Source organism: Tachyglossus aculeatus, chromosome 9 (genome assembly GCF_015852505.1).
Source record: "Tachyglossus aculeatus isolate mTacAcu1 chromosome 9, mTacAcu1.pri, whole genome shotgun sequence".
NCBI lineage: Eukaryota > Metazoa > Chordata > Mammalia > Monotremata > Tachyglossidae > Tachyglossus > Tachyglossus aculeatus.
The window spans coordinates 13,001,305-13,008,619 of NC_052074.1; positions in this window are offsets into that span (position 1 = coordinate 13,001,305).

Here is a 7,315-nt window from a genome sequence, read left to right on the forward strand (position 1 = left end):
GGGCATAATCAATTTATGAAAACCCTAACTAAAGATGTGAAGAAATAAATATTTGACTGAAGCTCTAGCTTCTACCTCAGTATCTTTCAAATCCTCCAAAGGTTTATAAGACACTTGCCCCAGGCAGCTAAGGATTTTAATATTAAAAAGAGTTCATAAACTCAAACTCTCCATTAAAGAGCCTCATGGAACATTTCTCCAGCCTGTGAAGCTGTAAACAACTTGTCTTATTGGGCCTTTCTCATATCTGTACTACAGCCATATTCCTGAAATGATGCATTCAAGTAGAAAGGAATCGATCCGACGGTCTAACAAGCAGTCGTATTTGAGCGCTTTCTGTGCGCAGAGCACTGTACGCGGCACTGGGGAGAGTAGAATATAACAGAGTCAGTTCCCTGCCCACAAGTAGCTTACAATCAAGTCTCAAACCCAAACACTTTTCGAGGAATAAAAAGAGATATCGCTCAGTTAGCTAACTCCAAATTTCTAGGCACTGTTCTGAATCATACTCATCTGGTGTATGTTGAGTTTATCTAGCCAAGATCTTTCTTGGTCACTGTACATTCAAAATCCTGCCTCATCCCGCATTTGGAAAATTGGCTAAAGAAGTAGCCAACAGTCCTGAGCTTCTCCCGGGAATTTAGTTGGCATTTTCACCTTCATAAAAACATTTGGCTTCTTCCTCTTGTTCTCTTCTATGAGATTTTCATCTTATCTTGAAGCTTCAGAATATGCTCACTGATACAAACACAAAGACCGCGGGGGAACCTAGGTTAAAACGTTCCTTGGGTTTTGGAGGCGGTCCTCTTATAGGTTTACAATCAATGAAAATTTAAAAATAACAAAACAAAATCCATGCTAACCCTTTAAAACCTTAAAAATGATAGATTGCTATTGCTTGATAGCAGTCACCCGGCAGTGGTGCAAATCTAACTGATAAACTTAAATTTTTCCCCATTAAGGGTTACACAGATTCAAATGTTTTGAGACAGAAAGTCAACTGACAGATCTTTTATGAATATTTTGAAAATCATCTCAGGCACTTTTCTATCACAGCTAAGATGCAAAAAAGTCATAATATGCATTATGGAAAGCTGTGTAGCGATATAAAAGACTTTCCTGCTTAGAGCAGACGGAAAATGGTGGTTATTATTAATTTAGAAAAACAAAAGAGCTACCCAGCATTTCAGTAATGTGGCAAGTTGTGTGCTATTGAAGGAAAAGGGATTTTATAATTGGATTTTAGAGTAATTTAGGAGACGAGATAAGATGTAATGGTTGTATATTAGAGGTTAGAACTACAACAGAAACTCATAATGTAAGGGTTCATTGCCCTGGAAGAAAACAGAACAAAGAAAAGCAACGCCAACCTCAAATGGCATGGGTGGTTGAGTAATGCAGTGAATGGGGCTGAGGGATGCTAGAAACATTTGTCGTGCTGGTGGTAATAGGAGTTCTACCACCGTTTCAGACACAGTATTTATCTGGCGACCTTGTCATCTCGTCTTAAGACAATATGGCTAGTTCAGCTTGGCAACCTCCCACCCCCAGCTAAGAATCTGGGCATTTCCGTTCGATTCTTGGCAGATAATTCCTCTCAACCTGCTGCTCGAGGTGACTCTGATCTGTCAAGTTCTGTATGTTTTCCAGGGAGATTTTGGTTAATGTTTCCCCACCTTCCCAAAAAGCTAGTGATTGCCTGTGACTCGCGACCCTAATCCCTCCCATTATCTCCCATTGTCTCTTGTCCAGTTTGGTGTTCTGTCAGTCACCAAAGAAGGAAAAGCATGAGAAGTAGCCACTTAATATTATTTATCGCAAGATGCAGTTTTCCCTTCAAGCATTTGGAAAAGCGCGTTTGCCTCGTTGGGCTTCCTATAAAAGCGGCTATTGTAAAGCCTCCCAAGTACACACTCAGGTTCTGTGCAAGTGGTTTCCTTTTAGAGAGGAAGAGCTGGTCTTTGGTAAATATTTCACAGCACCAGTAAATTAAGGCTGTTTACAGATCCTGCGCGCTTGGTTCTTTATAATGAAGGATCCCATGGAGGATAATTCCTTTTCCCGATCCCAGTGCTTGGCTACCCCCTGCTGGGCTTTAAGGTCCCAGGCCTTGAGACACCATTAAGTATATTCCGAGGCTTGGAAAACCGCACACTGCATGGCAAATTGTTATTACGCATACCCTAAATGAAGCTGGAGTGTGAATTTACCTGCAGATCACTGGGAGGTGTTAGCAAATCTTTTTTAAGACGCCCACAGCGTGGCAGTTAAAATGAACAGAACAGATCTCAGAAGGATCAGATTCATTTTGGTTATTTTTTAATACGTTAAAAGGCATAGCTTTAGTGTTGTTATTTTCAGGTGAATAGCAATAGGGGGGATTGGCACAATCCGGTTCTGAATTTACAATAGGTCTCAGCCCCACAGATTCATTCATTCATTCAATCGTATTTATTGAGGGCTTACTGTGTGCAGACCACTGTACTAAGAGCTTGGGAAGTACAAGTTGGCAACAAACAGAGATGGTCCCTACCCAAAAGCGGGCTCACAGTTTAGAAGGGGGAGACAGACAACAAAACAAAACATATTAACAAAATAAAATAAATAGAATAGTAAATATGTACAAGTATCAGCATAACACTTAGGGGTTTCTTAGTCCCACCTGTCCCCTGCCTAATGTAATAATAATACTACTAATAATAGTAATAATAAATAATGGTATTTGTTAAGCCCTACGCGCCAAGCACTGTACTAAGCATTGGAGTAGATAACAAGTTAATCAGGTTAGACATAATCCCTGTCCCATATGGGGCTCACAGTCTTAAGTAATGAATTGTTAGAAATTGAAAAGCAAAAACCGACTGGCTTTTTTTTTTTGGCCAATATAAAATCAGAACTAATTTCTAACTAGCTCGATTCCTTAAATTCAGTTTAATGCCTCTGAATCACTTTATGTGTATCACTTTTGCCAAAAAGTACTCTTTAAATAAAAATCCATATTAGAGGAAATTCCCTGCTGCAACCATACCGTGTGCACTCAGATAAGAAGAGTAAAATCACTGACCCTTAGGTCCATTTGGATGAAATGACTTAAAAGTGCCTTTACTACTTCCCCAAAAGGATTCGTTGTTACTAGCTCTAATACAGCTGTAAATGAAACAAAGGGCAGAAACATGTAAACAGAGGTTCCCTTGGTTGCCTGGTGGTCCAAATATTTTCTTTTGAACTTGCAAAATTCTACTTCTGATGATTTTTTTCTATTCTATTTATTTGACAAAGCAGAAAAAAGAAATGGCCATTCAAACTATGTAAACAGGGGTTTATATACAGGCAGCAAGCTGCCAGTTCAACAACTACTGTTTACCTGGAGCATAAGGGTAAAGAAACAATGTCAAAACTTCATCCCCCTCCAACGTTTATTAGTATCAAGTGAAGGTGAAATTATATTTACTAACGAATGACTACGGGCTGGAATGAGCCTTAAACTCTGTTTAGTGGGTTCAGCTCCAGAAGAACACTTGGGTTTCTTTATCTTACACCAGTGCATGAAACGGATTTCGACCGCTCCTGCCGCTGGAGGAGGGTAAACAAATTGAGATTTTGTTTCATTTAGGAGCCCTAGAAACACACCCAATCTCCTTGCCCCTGCAGACCTTTTGGGCAGTTCTCCTCCCATGGCTTTGAGGCAGTGAACCGCCAGGAAAGGCAGGAGAATGCCAAGAGGTCTAGTTTTATGGCTACTCCCCTTTCTCCTGTTCCAATTCAGATCGTTCTCAGGCCAGGCCCGTACTATGGCCGCATTTTTAAAGTCTACCAAGGTAGAAGCAATAATAATAATAATAATAATGATGGCATTTATTAAGCGCTTACTATGTGCAAAGTACTGGAGGTTACAGGGTGATCATGGTGTCCCACGTGGGGCTCACAGTCTTAATCCCCATTTTACAGATGAGGGAACCGAGGCCCAGAGAAGTTAGGTGGCTTGCCCAAAGTCACACAGCTGCCCAGTGGCAGAGCTGGGATTTGAACCCATGACCTCTGACTCCAAAGCCTGGGCTCTTTCCACTGAGCCACGCTGCTTCTCTAAGCAATGTACAGATGGACTGCTGTGCTAATATAGGCTCTCCCCCTTTTAGACTGTGAGCCCACTGTTGGGTAGGGACTGTCTCTATATGTTGCCAACTTGTACTTCCCAAGCGCTTAGTACAGTGCTCTGCACACAGTCAGTGCTCAATAAATACGACATTGATTGACTGATTACCGCACAACATGAACAGAGACAGCGTGATTGAAAGAAGAATCCTTGGTAGCTTTTATCACCATCTACCAAAGAACAATGAATTAGTGTACGCTCTTCATGTTCTTAAGCCATTCCTCTTCCTGTTCTTTCCCAACAGTCCCAACTCAATCAATCAATCAATCAATCGTATTTATTGAGCGCTTACTATGTGCAGAGCACTGTACTAAGCGCTTGGGAAGTACAAATTGGCATCACATAGAGACAGTCCCTACCCAACAGTGGGCTCACAGTCTAAAACTCCTTCTCCTCACAGTTTTCCCCATAGCCCCCTAGTTCTCTGGTCTTTCTTCCCGTCATTCCCATCTCCTTTTCCCGTCTGCCTGGCCATAGCAGCAACATGCAGCCAGGTTTCCAAAACATTAACCTACATCAGCTCATTTCAAGTCTGTTACTTCCTTCTACCGTGCGGTTTCCTGATCTTCCGATTGTCTTTCATTCTAGACTGTGAGCCCACTGTTGGGTAGGGACTGTCTCTATGTGTTGCCAATTTGTACTTCCCAAGCGCTTAGTACAGTGCTCTGCACATAGTATGCGCTCAATAAATACGATTGATTGATTGATTGATAGTTAAGTCATCGAGAGAATGACCACCACCACAGAATTTGCAGGTTACAGATGGTTTCTGAGCTAAGTACATTGGATGACCCTCTGAACCCCTAGAGCGCCACAACTGAATTTAGAAATGCAGACTGTAAACCCTAGATTGCAAGCTCTAGATTCTAAACCTCCAACCTCAATCAGTCAATCAATGGTATTTATTAATGATGGCATTTATTAAGCGCTTACTATGTGCAAAGCACTGTTCTAAGCACTGGGGAGGTTACAAGGTGATCAGGTTGTCCCACGGGGGGCTCAAAGTCTTAATCCCCATTTTACAGATGAGGTCACTGAGGCACAGAGAAGTTAAGTGACTTGCCCAAAGCTGACAAGTGGCAGAGCCGGGATTTGAACCCGTGACCTCTGACTCCAAAGCCTGTGCTCTTTCCGCTGAGCCACGCTGCTTCTCTAAGTGCTTACTTTTTGCAGAACGCTGCGTCAACACTTGGGAGAGTACAGTAAAACAGATTTCGCAGTCACGTTCCCTGCCCATAGTGAGCTTACAGTCTAGAGGGGAAGACAGACATTAATATCAGTAAAAACAATACTGATATGTACTTAAGACTGTAGACTATAGAATGTAAGCTCCTCGTGGGCAGGGAATGTGTCTGTTATACTGTACTCTCCCAAGTGCTTAATGCAGTGCTCTGCACACAGTAAGTGATCAATGAACATGATTGAATCATCGATAAGTGCTGGGCTGAGGGTGGAGTGAATACCAATTGTCCAAATAATAATAATAATAACGATGGTATTTGTTAAGCGCTTACTATGTGCAAAGCACTGCTCTAAGCGCTGGGGAGGTTACAAGGTGATCAGGTTGTCCCACGGGGGGCTCACAGTTTTAATCCCCATTTTCCAGATGAGGTAACTGAGGCACAGAGAAGTGAAGTGACTTGCCCAAAGTCACACAGCTGACAAGTGGCGGAGCCGGGATGATGATGATGATGATGGCATTTATTACGTGCTTACTATGTGCAAAGCACTGTTCTAAGCACTGGGGAGTTTACAAGGTGATCAGGTTGTCCCATGGGGGGCTCACAGTCTTAAGCCCCATTTTACAGATGAGGTCACTGAGGCCCAGAGAAGTTAAATGACTTGCCCAAAGTCACACAGCTGACAAGTGGCAGAGCCGGGAATTGAACCCATAACCTCTGACTCCAGAGCCCAGGCTCTTTCCACTGAGCCACGCTGCTTCTCTTGTACTCTCCCCAGAGCTTAGCGCAGTGCTCTGCCCACAGTAAGTGCTCAATGAACACGAATGAATCATCGATAAGTGCTGGGCTAAAGGTGGGGTGAATACCAAGTGCCCAAAGAGTACAGATCGAAGTACATAGACAATACAGAAGGGACAGGGAAATGGGAAAAGGGGGATTAATCGGGGAAGGTCTCGAAGAGGAGATGTGACCATAACAAGGCTTAATGGCGGGAAGAGTGGTGGTCTGGTGTTTATGGAGAGGGAGGGAGCTCCAGGGCAGAGGAAAGATGTGGAAAAGAGATTGGCGGTGAGATATAGGAGAGATTTGGGCACAGTGAGTAACCTGGCACCAGAGAAGCAAAGTGCGTGCACTGGGCTGTAGTAGATCAATCAAGTAAGATAGGAGGGGGCAGCCTGATGGTGCTTTGAAGTTGATGGTAAGGCCTTTCTGTTCAATGAAGAGGCAATCAAAGAAGGCGCTGGAAGAGTGGAAAGACACAGACTGAATATCTCCTCTCTAGACTGTAAGCCCCCCTCTAGGCTGTAAACTCCTTGTGGGCTGGCAACGTGTCTACCAATTCTGTTGTATTAGATGAATAATAATAATAATGATAGCATTTATTAAGCACTTACTATGTGCAAAGCACTGTTCTAACCACCGAGGAGGTTAACAAATGCCATTATTATTATTATTATTCTCTATGTCTCAGTTACCTCATCTGTAAAATGGGGATTAAGACTGTGAGCCCCCCTTGGGACAACGTGATCACCTTGTAACCTCCCCAGCGCTTCGGACAGTGCTTTGCACCTGGTAAGCGCTTAACAAATGCCATTCTTCTTCTTCTTCTTCTCTGTGCCTCAGTTACCTCATCTGTAAAATGGGGGTTAAGACTGTGAGCCCCACCTGGGACAACCTGATCACCTTGTATCCTCCCCAGCGCTTAGAACAGTGCTTTGCACACAGTAAGCGCTTAAAAAATGCCGTTATTATTATTATTATTAACTGATGAGAATGGGTGGTGGATGAAAGATAGAAAATGTAGGATTTAATAATAATAATGGCATTTGTTAAGTGCTCACTATCAATCAATCGCATTTATTGAGCGCTTACTATGTGCAGAGCACTGTACTAAGTGCTTGGGAAGTCCAAGTAGGCAACATATAGAGACGGTCCCTACCCAACAGTGGGCTCACAGTCTAGAAGACGTCTAGAAGTCACT